Genomic DNA, 16,095 nt, shown 5'->3' on the forward strand with positions numbered 1-16,095 from the left:
CCCAGCATGAGGACATTAGAGTAAAAAACTCTATTCAGTATGCCCAGTTCACACACACACACACACACACACACGCTCACACACGAACACACACACACACACACAAAAGCACACACGCATACACACACCAATGCGTGTACACAAACATGAATTGAACTGTGCCCCTACAAACATAAAAAAACACTTTGTTTCAGACCCTCAGTTGTGTCCCAAATGTGTTTTAACCGAAACTGCATTCAGTCTATCCCATACAGTCTCCATTGGTTAGAGGTTAGCTTTAGGGTAAGCCTTATGGTTGCATGCATTTTTATATCGGTGTGTATGTGTGTGCATGAGAGCTACCTATCCTGATCACCGGCCACTTGATAAATGGTGGGAGAGAGGCAGATGTGGGTCCATCAATCATCCAGACCTTGGTCTATGGCAGGCAAATAAAATAAAACGTCCCAGTTGCATAGGCAGGAGAAATATGGAATGGACCGGACTGACAATGATGGAGACCTCCCGACATGAGAGGCAGGATTCAACTAAAACTCACTGGTGCATGAAAAAACAAACAACTGCACACATGCATAAATCTATACTCTTATCTTCAGTGCTGTCTGATCCCACACGGTATTTGCTGACGTTTGCCCACTAGCTACCTAACTACATTTTAGCTGCAAAGTGCTATCTCTTAATATCTCTGCATGTAGGGTATGTGGGCTGTTGTCTGATATTATTTTTGTCCAGTTTAGAATGTTTCCTCTTGACAATCAGAATAATGGAATGTTCCGTGATTACATCTTCCAATTTGTCATAACGTATGCGGTTCTAGAACTGCAAAAACAATTGTGACCTATGACATTTTGTTGAATGCAAGGCTGAACACTAATGTGTGGTAGACACAGCAGACACATTTCAGCAAAAGCTATATATTCTTTATGGAGAGATATCAAATTGATACTAGTGCGTGGAAGATTAACAAATGTGTACAAATGATCTGAAAGAAAAAAATACCTGTTCTTTAGATGCTTATTGCCTTGCAGCTTCACTGGTGCTCCAACTCTGCAGGTAAGGACATATTTAGACTCTCTTCAGGGGAGGCTTCTTATACACTTTGAAGGTCAGAAAGGCCCTTTAGATTGAGTGAAGGAGCGGGAGGTGTGCTGTGGAAATGTGGCACCAAGGTTTATAGTGACAGGCCAAATGTAAAGGGCCATGACGTAAGAGGAGACCACTTCATATTCACTTGTAGGTTCTTGTCTGAACACCGCTCCAGACAGTTGCTGTTAGCAGTAAATATTGACTATTCAACCAAATTGGATGCATAGCTAAGATTACACAAATTGATGCATGCATGAGCTAAATTCATGAATTAGGTCTATTATTGGTTTGTGATAAACCTAGTCATTAATTATTAATTTGGTTTTCCAGCCCACAACTGAACTCTTTTGTTTCAGTCACAATGCTTTCTTTGATGTAGTTTTCAGCTGCGGCAGATAGCTGTTTTCAGTGTTAATGCTCTTTAAAAAAGCACTATACACTACCTGACTTGCACCGAGCAGGAGATGGACAAAGTTAGCAACTAGATGGTGATCATAGGTGAGCATTTAGAAACTAAAGTTCTCCTGAGGAATTGGTTGAGACAAAAAAATAAATATTCTATCTATTCTATGTGTTATTATGTATCTTAGCCAGGCTTTTAAAAGAAGCACAGATGGCCCACACACATTGTGTTGTGGTGATGTATAAACGTACTTATTTCATAAGCTTATAAAAAAAGCAGAATGACAGCACACTGGCAAGCAGAAAGCATTAATAGTTAATCAATTGCCTCCATTATATTCTGTGTATAGTCTGAAGTTTCAGTGCTGAGTGTCTCAGTGCACTGCCTGTACTGTATTCAGGACATATGTAGTTTGTGTGAAAATTTGTGTCAATTCCTCATGTTGATTTACTGTCCATGTTTTCATTCTTTAAGCCGGTATTTCGTTTCTAATCTATATACAGCGGGTAAAATAAGTATTGAACACGTCACCATTTTTCTCAGTAAATATATTTCTAAAGGTGCTATTGACATGAAATTTTCACCAGAAGTTGGTAACAACCCAAGTAATCCATACTTGCAAAGAAAACCATACAAATAAGTTCAGAAATTAAGTTATGTGTAATAAAATGGAATGACACAGGGAAAAAGTATTGAAAACACTTACTGAAATTTATTTAATACTTCGTACAAAAGCCTTTGTTGGTAATGACAGCTTCAAGACGCCTCCTGTATGGAGAAACTAGTCGCATGCATTGCTCAGGTGTGATTTTGGCCCATTCTTCCACACAAAAAGTCTTGAAGGTTCCGTGGGCCTCTTCTATGAACTCTGATCTTTAGTTCTTTCCATAGATTTTCTATTGGATTCAAGTCAGGTGATTGGCTGGGCCATTCTAGCAGCTTTATTTTCTTTCTCTGAAACCAATTGAGAGTTTCCTTGGCTGTGTGTTTGGGATCATTGTCTTGCTGAAATGTCCACCCTTGTTTCATCTTCATCATCCTGGTAGATGGCAGCAGATTTTTATCAAAAATGTCTCGGTACATTTTTCCATTCATCCTTCCTTCACTTATATGAAGTTTGCCAGTGCCGTATGCTGAAAAACAGCCCCACACCATGATGTTCCCACCGCCAAACTTCACTGTTGGCATGGTGTTTTTGGGGTGATGTGCAGTGCCATTTGACCTCCAAACACAGTGTGTATTATGGCATCCAAAGAGTTCAATTTTGGTCTCATCTGACCAGACTATATTCTCCCAGTATTTCACAGGCTTGTCTAAATGTTGTGCAGCAAACTTTAAACGAGCTTCAACATGCTTTTTCTTCAGCAATGGAGTCTTGCGTGGTGAGCGTGCATACAGGCCTCGGCGGTTGAGTGCATTACTTATTGTTTTCTTTGAAACAATTGTACCTGCTAATTCCAGGTCTTTCTGAAGCTCTCCACAAGTGGTCCTTAGCTATTGGACAACTCTTCTGATAATTATTTACACTCCTCTGTCAGAAATCTTGCGAGGAGCACCTGGTCGTGGCCGGTTTATGGTGAAATGATGCTCTTTCCACTTCCGGATTATGGCCCCAACAGTGCTCACTGGAACATTCAGAAGTTTAGAAATCCTTCTGTAACCAATGCCACCAATATATTTTGCAACAATAAGGTTGCGAAGGTCTTGAGAGAGCTCTTTGCTTTTACCCATCATGAGATGCTTCTTGTGTGAGACCTTGGTAATGAGACACCGTTTTATAGGCCATCAGTTGGGACTGAACCAGCTGATATTAATTTGCACTGACAAGGGGCAGGATTGCTTTCTAATTACTGATAGATTTCAGCTGGTGTCTTGGCTTTCCATGCCTTTTTGCACCTCCCTTTCTTCATGTGTTCAATACTTTTTCCCTGTGTCATTCCATTTTATTACACACAACTTCATTTCTGAACTTATTTGTTTTGTTTTCTTTGTATGTATGGATTACTTGGGTTGTTACCGACATCTGGTGAAAATTTCATGTCAATAGCACCTTTAGAAATATATTTACTGAGAAAAATGGTGACGTGTTCAATACTAATTTTACCCGCTGTATATCCAGTCTCCCATCATGTTTGGATTTCCCTTGTATTCTTAATTAACATAATATAACTTGAAGTTATTTTTGCAAGCTATACATATCCACTCACATACCAAGACACGTTTGTGCGCACAACCTGAAGCACTGTGAATAAATGGACGGGAACACTCTTATTGCATTAAACTAACTTAATTACAAAGATGTAATAGGTCAAGTTAACGGTAGACTACATGGAATGAAAGCAAAACAAGCATGGATAATAACACACATGCGCACAGAGACGAGGACCTGTAGACACCGCCGATTCATTGAATTTCACTGAATAAGTATAAATCTTTCAGACAGATGTGTGTGTGCTTTCAGTGTGTTCTGGACAGATGTGTACGTGCTAGTGTCAGGGTCTTTCCTCCTACTCTATTGGGAATATTTTTCATGTAATGACTTGCTGTCCTTGCCATTCCATGCAGCATGATTTAGAACTATTTATAGCCCCTTCATTCCGCAGCACACAAACATGCTTATCCTGTGCATGTACTTACAGAGACGCCTTAATATGCAATTCATGCACACACATACATTTACTCGGTATGCGCTACATGAGTATTATACACATACTGTAAACCTACATATTTGCAGTCTTAGCACACTTTGAAACCTTTTGTGATAACTTCAAAACATTGAACTCTAGCCAACAGAAACTCTAGTCTGAAAAGTGAGGAAATTCTCTTCAGTCATTTTAAAATGGAGGCAGAAAGTAATATTGGTCAGAAAAGGCTAAGAAATGCAGCTGGTGCAGAAAAAAAGCCTGCTGACATTTTTCCTTTGTCTGTAATAAGCAGACTTTTTTCATACCTTCACACACTCACGCGCTATAGACTCTCCCACACACATACACGCATACAAGTGTAAAATACCAAGCCTATCCCACCAACACAGCACGAATACATTATGTATTTAAAAAAAAAACCTCCCAGGATGCCATGTTGACTTTTATGAATTATGAATTGTAAACAGCCCTTGCATAGCAGTGTTAATTTTGCCGCCTGGTTTTGGTTCAGTTATTTGACAACAATGTATATTAGTTTTAGTCAAGTTTTTATCATTCAACTTTTGTTGGTTAGACATAAAATAAATATAACATATAGACAAGAAAACTAAAGAAATGCTTGCATAGTTTTTGTCAGTGAAAATCTAGTCTAATTTAAGTCTGGATAGAACCATCACTCAGTCTGGTTTTGACATTTGGTGATGCCCAATCTAGAGTATGAATTCAGTCGAGTTTTTGTTTCTTCCAAGAACCATTATTTTTAGCTAACATTAGTGAATGCAAGTTTTTTCTAATTAACGCAATAACGCAGTAATGTATTTGGTATGATTCTAAAAAAAATAAACTGGTGTCCGTGACTCTTGCAAGTCATGTCTTTCAGCCCAATGGTTTTCAGAATGCTCACTCATTGGGTATTGCTACTCTGAATAACATATTTGCCGGTGAGAGGATGATGATGCATTCATGGACCTAATCTCCGGCTTGGCCATTTCAATGTGCTCCCTCACTGAGCTCCAAACAAGAAAAAGTGCCATGATATTTGCTGCAGCTTTTTCAAACCACCCAGCGGTGATGAGTTCAGGTTCCCCATCCTCGTCTTGGTTTTTCCCATGTCAGTCTTTTATGGGCCAGCCTTCTGTTTATGGAAGGTAAGGCGGTAAGCTAGGATTTCAATATCTTAACCTTCATTTTGTTTTTGAAAAAACTAAATTTATTAGTCATAGTTTTCGTTGACAAAATAAACACAGTTGCATAGAAAACATTCTTCTTTCCTTAAAGAAAAATACCTTAATTTTAGTACACATTAATAATAATAATAATAATGATAATAATAATCAATCCTTTATTAGTCCCACAGTGGGGAAATTTACAATTCTCTACATTTTAACCCATCCCGGAGGAGCAGTGGGCTGCTAAGAAGCGCCCGGGGAGCAACTTGGGGTTAGGTGTCTCGCTCAAGGACACCTCGGCATGTTGACTGTAGAGGCCGGGTTTCGAACCCTGTGGTTACAGGACAAGCGCTCTACCGCATGAGTCACAGCACAACCAAGACTTAAAGTGGCCCTATTATGCTTTTCCACTTTTTCCCTCTTCTTTAGTGTGTTATATATATTTTTGTACATGTAAAAGGTCGGTAGAGTGTAAAACCGGAAGCCCACGCCTAAAAGGAGTTACCGTCCCCCTCAGAGTCACTGCTCCTGAGCTGCCTGAAACGGCTCCATTGAATTCTCTCCTTCACTTCCGTAACTTTATGAGGTTGTAATGTTACGGAAGTCACGTAAAAGTACATGGCTAGTTTGGCCCGCCCTCAAACAACAAAAGAGAGAGACGGTGCTGAAGCTCCAGAGGAAGAGTTTTTTGAAATGTGAAACGTTAACCAATCACAACAGAGCGGGCTAGCTGACCAATCAGGTCAGACTTTGCTTTCTGGAGGGAGGAGCAAGCGCTACAATGGAGCGTTTCAGAGAGCCAGGAGGAGAAAAACAAGGCGAATTATGAGCATTAACGCATGTAAACATGTTGTAACTGTAACTTAAAGTAAAAGTAGGCAACCGGAAAATAGCATAATAGGGCCTGTTTAATGCTGGCAATGGCAACATTTCAAGGCTCAATATAGGCTTTTATGTGCTCAGACAATCTGTTTGTGCTGAGTGGTAACTGGTAGAATTCCCAAATGCATTGACCTTATAGTTTAGAAATGGGTATTCTGATCACGTTACGAATATAAAAACATTGCAAGTGCATAATGTTTGGTCAATTGTTTGTCAACTATTGCGAAGTAAAGTTAAGGGCTTCGCTATTAAGTGTTTGTGAGCTCTTCACTGTCGTAAGAGCTGGGGTCATTTTGGGGACATTTGTGAAATTTGTGATGAGGCCAAGAACTAAAGAAGAGATGTTAATCCAGGGTCCAAATTTTGACAAAAATGAAATAGTTTAATTGCTTCTCAACTAAAACTGTCTTGTTTCTTTGTTCATGTGGATTGAGCTTTCATTTGTCCCCAAATGACAACAAGATCTTTGCCCTCATGTCTGTCTTGAAGACTTGCTATTTTTGGCAGAGTTTTTCCTCATCTTTCTTTCTGTCTTCAATATCTCTCTCTCACCATCTTTTCTTAGACACTTGTAGTCAAGTGAATAATGTATGAACTGGGCTGTGCTGTAGTCTTTGGGGAGAAGAGTAAAACATGCATCCACATCCTCATTCATAAGCTTTGACCCAGATTATGCTAATATCTCCGCCCTACAGACGCAACAAAAAAAATCCAGTATAAACCCAAAAGCCTACAAAACCAATACCACAACTTTACAATATAGTGAGGAGGCATACGATTTACTGTATGTGTGCTTATGCGCGTTTGTGTCCTCACAAAATATGCTGTATCTGTTTTAGTCTTTACATAGAGCAAATCCCTCTGCACTAGTACACACACACACACACACACACACACACACACACACACACACACACACACACACACACACACACACACACACACACACACACACACACACACACACACACACACACAGGCAGGGGTGCATACACACACAGAGCTGGGCATGTTTGTTTGTGTGGGTCCATGACGTCCAGTAACTCATCCCAGTCTGATTGGCCTTAGTGGAGGGGCATTGTGGTCAGCAAAATAAAAACTGCTTACTCGATACTTTGTTGAGGTTTCTTTTTTGTTTGTTGCAGATATGAGTGACAGGAGGGTTAGCAAAGAACCCCATGGGTCGTAGACCAAGCGAAATGATATTGCTTCTGTAGTGTGTGTTTGTGTGTCAATTGAAGAAAAAAAAATGCAAAAAGAGGAAAGAAGGACAGGTAAAGAAAAAGATAATAAGTGCTAATAACTTTTTTTTAATTGTGTAAGAGGTGGAATTTAATTAATTTTATGCACCGTAATTATTTGTGTGACGTTATGATAATTTTCATTTATTGCCTGCAAGACTGAAACTTCTGTTTTTTAAACAAATTTGATGGCAGGTGTATGAGTCACTGTACTGTGTAGGTCTTTAGCTGTTAATTGTTTTGGCAGTTAATCAGAAACAACTGCTCAAAATTAAACTGAAGAGGAATGAATAATAAAGACAATTTTAGAGAATTCATCATATGTGTGTTGAACTGAACTCTAAACGATTGATTAACTGTTAACAATCCAGGGCTCATCATTTTTTATTTTATTTTTTTATTTCTTGAACGATAACATTTTAATCTCCAACAATTGAAACACCACAGGGGAAATTAAGTGGAAAAAGAAAGCTAGATAACTAAAAATACATAAAATGTAAGTGATCCACCCCCTTTGTTTGAGTACAAAGTTCAGACAAATCAACAGAGAAAGTTGGAAGGACATTTAACCTATTGTGTATTTGAGGTGTTTACCTCAGACACATGCCACTTGTTTGGCACTGCTCATCATGTCTTTCACAGCTCCTGCATATTTTAGCTTAGGTGAAGTACACTCTGTCTCATTTAGAGTCATGTAATTGCCCCAAAAGTTAAAATATTCATTAGACTCATAAAAAAATATCCATTTTACTGCAGGGAGAGGATGAGCTATGCAAACGCCTTCTGCTCTCCCCTGAAATTGTACATCTTTAATAGGGGATAACAAACTTAGTGGCTTTTCGTGTTTTTGGGGAAATTGTTAGGTCACGTTGCTAAATTCTCCAAGCGGCATAAGCAGCTTTTGTGTGTTACAAGAGCAGCAAAGTGGAATGGTAGACAGGAAATGTAAAACAGGTTAAATTAAATTTGAACCTGAAGCACACAGTTTTTGCAATGAAAATATTGCTATATTCGTAGTTTATATTGGCTGAATGATTGGTACTTATAGTTACTGCTGTGCAAATGTCAACTGGTGCTGACAATTTTGATTATTTTTGTAAAATGACAAGAGACCCTTTAGCAGCTACTTATTGTTAGGTATTGCCATGACACAAAATAAAAGACATCATTTTCTAATCAGTTCCTAATTTATGGAAAAAGGTCAAACTTAGGTTTCAGTTTAAATTCAGGTAAGATACATTGGGATACATTTAAAGTAACCAGACAATTGATAACATCTTATGACAGTAATCTCTGCTATATGGTTGTGATATAAAATATTAATCTAAAATACAGACAATGAGGTGCGTTGTTGCAAACAGTCCTGTACAACTGTAATTGTAACAAATGATCACACTGATAAGTAGGCATTTGTGTGTGAGGAAAGGTTATAAAGGATGGATGGGAGTGTACTGCTAACTATTAATACTAATAATAATAATCATAATAATAGGAATCCACTCATTAACTGACAGCAGTTCTACAGTGTGAGTATTGACAGACGGATAATAATACAATAATTATGACAAGAGAAGCAAATTATGGCAACAATAATATTGTACCCACAAAGATCAAAAAACTTCAACTTCAGTGATAGGATTATTCTTATTAAAATGATGATTGGTTTCAATGATAATGAAGACCGTTATGAAGGCAGAGATGATGAGGTCACAGGCCGTAACAGTAAAGTTGAACTGTAGTCGCCACTGCCAAGCATTACTCATCCTATAATGTAATGAGAATGCCTGGTTCTAATGCTCCGTGCTTATCCTCTCCATGAGGCAAGGGCAGCAGCACAGGCAGGAACTGACTAACCAGAATATGCAGTTATTTCATGTATGCACTGGCTTACACACTAACTTAGAAGTAGACACGCTCTGCCAATATTAATGATGTATGTATGCATGCATGTCTTAAATTAATGCACGAAATATGAAGATCATGCTCTTCTCCTCCATTCTTCTCTTGCCTTTTTCTCACTCTATTATATACATCCACATCCACATGCATTAAACATTTCAAACTAATCTATTTTTGGTTGGGGCACGCAAGGTTAAAAGATGCACAGCAGATGGGAAACCACAACGGTTTCCTTGAGGGAGGAATCCTCTCTTTTCGCTTTTTAATTCACCGTCTCCCCTTTTCCCATCCTCAGTTCTAACCATACCATCTCGTTTTTTTATTAATGTATCCAGTCTTCATTGACAAAATCTCCAGATGTTCCTCCATCCCTCCAGTAGTGTCATTATTTCCACTTCGTTTGGGTAAAACAAAACCACAAAATATATAATATAAAGATCATGAAGATATTTTTACAGCAATCAATACATATACTTTAGGGTTCAAATTGAGTTGAAATGAACTAAAATAGACTTTTTCAAATGTAGGATACAGCATTTCTTATATAGATATGTTGCCTTCTGGATAAACAGCAAAATGCTTTTATGTTGCTTGAGAACCTACATAATTCACTCTCAAGTAAACATTTGATGTTTGAAATGCAGAGCAGAGGGATTTGATCTTGTGACCTCTTGAGTGCCTTGTTAGAATGTCATGGTGAAGATGTGCTTCAGCGTAATTAGACCGTTAGAGATTTTGATAAACTTAAGCCCAGGAATGGAAGCACAGACTGTGGATGAACAAATCAAAGACCCTGATTCATTAATTTGTCTTTAATTTAGTGTAAAGTTTTCATATTTCAGATATAAATTTGTAACATTTCACCTTTGCCAATATACTTGTAAAGCAATTTCACATTGCTAAATATTGTTAATTTCTCAGACAACGAAAATAATAGGCATCATCCTTCTCAGATAGAAAGAGAAATAGTGCAAGCGGATAATACTGATGGGTATGAATTGTTCTTGAAAGTAGCTATTATGGATGAGCACTGTAATTTAGTAATTAGGCTATCATCATTAAAGCTGTCATCCAAAATTATACTTCCAAGTCAATAGTGTTTAGGTTAGCATTATTTTCTTATTTACCCCTACCCCTATAGGTTGCATATCCACCCTTATTCCCATGTAACCGTAGTACAGTCATCACATTTTATTCAGGACTTTTGATTGCTACATCTGCAGCCAATATGTGTGCTGTGGGAGCTGTTGCCAGTACATTTGTGCCACTGGCCTCTTGAGGGCCCAATTTGGAGGCTACTGCCTGCATCTGGGCCTGCTGCTGGAACCCCAAGAGAGGACCTGGCCTATTTTAATATGATGGCACACATATTTAAGCACAAAGTAAGAGATGGAAGCATGTATTAAATCTCCACTCAAAGATATACCCCCTATTCTACTTGAACCCTTGTCCATGATCCTTTATGGATTTCATTATAGGCTTGTAGCTGCAGGGTTACAGCATACAGTGTACGAATGCTCCCGCCAACCATTGTATATAGAGCATCCACAGTCACACATACACAATGCTTCATTGAACGTTGTCTTCTCATGAGCTTTTTTCTCGAGGGAACATCTGACCCTATAGGATGCTGTATTCTCTTTGGCCCCTTGGCCACAGCTGTATGAGCCTAGGAATTGTGGGATGTTAGTGCTAGTCTCTTTGATGTTTCTTACTTACTAGAACAGTGCTGGTCTGTTTCCTGGAGGTAATAAGAGAGCGAGATGGAAAATCCCTCTTTGTCTTTCTTGGACAGTATATACGTAGGTTTAAGGGATCCTGCGGCAGTGAATCTAAATTTAATTCCAACAAAAAAGAATCTGCATGTATAGAAGAAGGGCAAAGTTATGAAACATTACAGATGAGATTACAACGTTTTCAGATTTACGTAGAAGTTATATTCATGCCTATTAATTGAAGAATAAGTTATACACATAGATAGCGTATCATTCAAGCTTAAAATAAATACATTGACAAACAACAGACCAACACTGAACTGGACTGAACTACAAATGAACCGTTTTGTTAAAAAAAACAAAAAAATCAAACAGACTGAAAAGTACTCTACATGACCTTGGAATATTCAGACCATAATAATTTCACTACCTGTTAGCAAGACGTTATTTCCATTTGCCCCTCCATTACACCCTTGGGCTAGTTGGCTAGTGGAACAGTCCGCCTGTCTGTCCGAGCACAGATAGAAAGATGGACAGATAACTTGAGCACAGGCTTGACGTTATGGATCAGCAACGCTCCCAGAGCTCATATCTCTTTTTTCTGTGGAGGCCAGGCTCTTCATCCTCAGAGCCTTGAGATAGGCGTTGCATCTGAGTCATTCCTCGGGAACAGCTGGATAGGATACTGGGAGTGAGTGTGTTTGTGTGCATATAGGTATGTGTGTGTGTGTGTGTGTGTGTGTGTGTGTGTGTGTGTGTGTGTGTGTGTGTGTGTGTGTGTGTGTGTGTGTGTGTGTGTGTGTGTGTGTGTGTGTATGTCCACCCATGCCTGGCTTTGGGCCCTCTGGCTAGCTGCACCTCAATCTGCGACTGTCACTCTGCATGGAGTGGTGTGGATGATTGACATTTTTTCGTGGATGTGTGTGTGTGTGTGTGTGCGCACATTGTTGTTTGGGAACAGCCAGTGTGTGCACATCCACTGGGTTGCAGGCAGAAGTGGAAAAAGGTATGTGTGTGTACGAGAGAGAGAGAGAGAGAGAGAGAGAGAGAGAGAGAGAGAGAGAGAGAGAGAGAGAGAGAGACTGAGAATACCTGCTGCAGGACACAGCAGGACAGTAGTGAGCAGATGGAATGTTTGATCCAGAACATGGCTGAAGGCGGGACGCACACACTCAGTCTCTCTCCTCCAATACAAACACACACAGGCACACATACAGATACATACACACTGGTATAAAGATTAATACAACTAATAGTGTATTTCCTCTCACCTTGAAGATTACACACACAGACACAAACACACACATATGCATACACTAGCACATGCTAGCACATCTATAATCACTGTGGTACAACACATTTGACATTTATTGTCAAAACGCTAATTTTCCCGTGCTTCAGTATACAAATGGGAAAAAGATTTAATCAAGTATAAAGCAAATATATTCAATGAAATTCACTGCTCTTATATTGCCATACATATTCAATAAGAATTCCCATGCCTTACTGATGTTTAAAACAAAGAGCCACATCATACGAAACTTTAACAAATGCTTTTTGATGCTACAATTTATTGCAACATGACTGAACAAATTGTTTTACATTATTGTGAGTGTGTGCATGTATGTGTGCATGTATTTAGATGTGTGTGTGCGTGTGTTTGTTTCCGACTTGCTGCACCATACATAGCTCTATCCATCTATTTATACAACAAAACCCTCAAAACTAATGTGGAATTTAAATTTATTTTGAAAAGGGAAAAAGTTAAACATGGCAAAACTGTTGCAATGCAAAGTAAGAAAATTTAAATAGCATGTCAATAAATTACTTCAAAATGTAATGGTTTACATATATATATATTTATATATATATATATATTTATTATTATTTGTACACATTTCCGGAGTGTAATAAAGTTCAAAAGTTCAAAATTATTGTTTAGATATAGTTGTAATCATTTCCTAAATTTACAACATGATTCTATCCTATAAAAATATGCTGCTTTAATCCATATTTGTTGGCTTTAAGTGTTTCAAAAACAACTTTTTCACTGCGGTGAAACCGCTTTTCCTCCTGCTTCACACAGAGGGAGGCCGCACTGACTTTTCATTCATTAAAGAAAGTTGATTTGATAAACAAACAAAACAATATATATAATTTAATTAGATTAATTGCTTCATTCAAATTTAGAATAGGAGATATTTGCTGAATTTTACACAAAGTTAAGGGCTAACGGATTAGAACAGCAGGCTGTTGAAGCATAGTTAATAATGTGGTATTAGTATTCCTTATGTAATGGGCTATTTGTGATTTTTGGGATATTGCATAAAAAACAAAACACTGCATTCATATACTGATTTGGATGTTGATTACCATGGCAACAGTGAAAGCTTCGGGTCAGCCTAGTTAGGAGTCATGCTTTCACATGTAGGTGCCCATGAATGTTTAGTTGCAGGATGCGCAAACAGACGTACATAAACAGGCAAGCCTGTGTCACGAGTCTTGTGCACATGCACGTGTGTCTGCATGGCTAAGTCGTACTATTCACACTCAGACACCACACATACATTTGGAACTTTCAGTACATTATCACAAACTCGTATGTGCTTGCTTATTGTTGCCGTGTACTTTACCATCCCCCATATTCCAACCCCCACACACACATTCACTCACACACACTCGCACTATGTCCATGCACATCACATTGACAGATATTCTGCGTAATGCAAACATATGTTTGGTGCAGATAAGAGACGAGTTATCAGTATCTCAGTGTGTCCTCCCTTTACAGTAAACACTCATCTTTTATATACCCTTCGTCCATTGCCATTAGGTATTCATTCCATTCCCACAGTTTACTAACAGGACAGGAGGAAAAAGGGCAGATTAACATCTCTTTCATAGCAATAGATCCACACAGACCAGACAGATGGTTTACAGCCCTACCCATTGTAATGCTGCCCCATTTTGTATTGCTTGAATGCCCTAAGAAGTTTATAAATATGTTACACATTAAACATATTTAATATATAGTGTCTCTATAACTTGTTACATTTAAATTCAGATATAGATGACACATTTGTTACACATTTAGTTATAAGAAACTTCAAGAAATTACAAAACTTTTACACCAGACTAAACAACCAATATAATAAATCAAAGCAAAAATGTATAAGATCAAGAACAGTGTTAGGCTACCTTGGCACATAAAATTCAATGAGCATAAAATATATATAAAGCATATTAAATATATAACCAAGACTCCTTAGTGTTGAATTAAAAACGGCATGGTTAAAATACCCACCAGCCATAACGTGACCTCCCAGCCATATTATGAGTTAGCTACATGATGGCACTAATAAGGATATGGCTCATTTAGTCTATAGTGTAAGTATCTGGCACTTGCACCTAGAACGGAAGAGCTTGTACTGGTTATGCATTGTGTGCGTGTGTGAAGTGAAGTGTCTGATGAAATCCGTTACCCACTCTTCATAGTCTGTTTATCTTATATGCTGTTAAGCAATGCAAGGACTTTGCAAATTATTTTACTGCAAATGCTAGTAGGGTTTTCAGTGAAGCTGTACAGTACAGGCCATGCTACTGTATTATACTGAGATGAGAAATGATTCAAGGGGGCTTTCTAAAGTTTCTGACGAAAAAAGGTCTGTTGCTGACATTTTGAGTATTGGTTTTAAAGGTGAGTGTAAGTTATCCATAACCTGATGATCTGGCCATCAACTAACAATGCTGGGATGTAGGGCTCAGAAACAGAAGTCCTCAACCATCTTTCTTGTCTTGGCAAAGGTTGGCCTGTGTGGTTTGCCCGGCCACTCTGTGCATGTCATAATTAAGTAATGAGAAGCTTCTTGAAGTTGCCATTGCACAAGGTGAAGAGTACAGTTGAGATGACCTGTGGTAATCCAGTAGAGGTGGTTCTCAGGGGAGCTTATTAGAAAATGTATTCTAACCTGCTGTTTTCTGTTAAGTATCCATGACCTTGATTTTGAGGTGTGGGTTTTAATTATTTTTAACACTTTTTCATCAACTAAATAAGGCTGTGTTGCGTTGAAGTCAGCAGGAAAGTCCTCAAAAAATGTTTGGCAACAGCATCTTGACTTCTCAAGGGGGGATGCAATAGTGCGAGTCCTGCATCACCAACAACCACTTGATGGTGCATTCATGAATTTGATGCTGTTCAGCAGGGTGACATTTAAGACCTTCTTAACGTGATCTTAAGTGATATCTTAAATCTAATGTGTAGCTAAACAGCCAACAAGTGAATGTTTCTGGATGTTTTTTGCACATGGTGATATTTATTGCATTTCAACTCTATCTGCAAACCCTGAAACCACCTCAGTCACTGACGAAGTCGTCCGACATGATTAGGCCTTTCAAAACTTGTGATAATAGATATATTAATTCTCCATGCCATGGCTACACATTCATTTGTGTCAGAGCATGGAGTGGTAGTTCTGTTGGTGTTGACATCAAGTATTCTACAGGCCCCCAGACGTCCCTGGCTTTACCTTCATGAGACAGCTTCGTTTTCCTCTAAGTGTACCTCTTTAGCCTCCGTATCTGTTTCTTCAAGTATGTTTTGGACTAGTTTTTCTGCAACATGATCATCTGGGAAGTTGTTTAATTTAGGGTTGGCGGCTTGTCTTTTTGTGATCCAAGGCTTGTTATTCAAATATTCCCTATTGTTTGTAGGGATTGACTTTTCTGTACAGGTTATGTAGATAATAGCCAATGTCAGTGTTCCAGTCTTAATTCATTGCGCCCAACAGTGAAGATGGATCATTGTTATCTGCAATGTAAACGGTGGGTTTTTATTCAAGTCAATGCAAGAGGATGACAACACATACATTTTTAGGTAACTGAATTCCAGAATCGTTGTGTTTTCATTACCTTAGAATGAATTGTTTAGATCTAAATACAGAGCTGTTCCTCTTCAGGGAGTCAGCCACATTACTCCGCCATTTGCGTTTTTTGCAATTGCTACCGTAGTTCTCCTACACGCTTAGCACACGGAAGACATCATTGCTAGATGACACT

This window comes from Anoplopoma fimbria, chromosome 1 (assembly GCF_027596085.1).
Source record: "Anoplopoma fimbria isolate UVic2021 breed Golden Eagle Sablefish chromosome 1, Afim_UVic_2022, whole genome shotgun sequence".
Lineage (NCBI taxonomy): Eukaryota > Metazoa > Chordata > Actinopteri > Perciformes > Anoplopomatidae > Anoplopoma > Anoplopoma fimbria.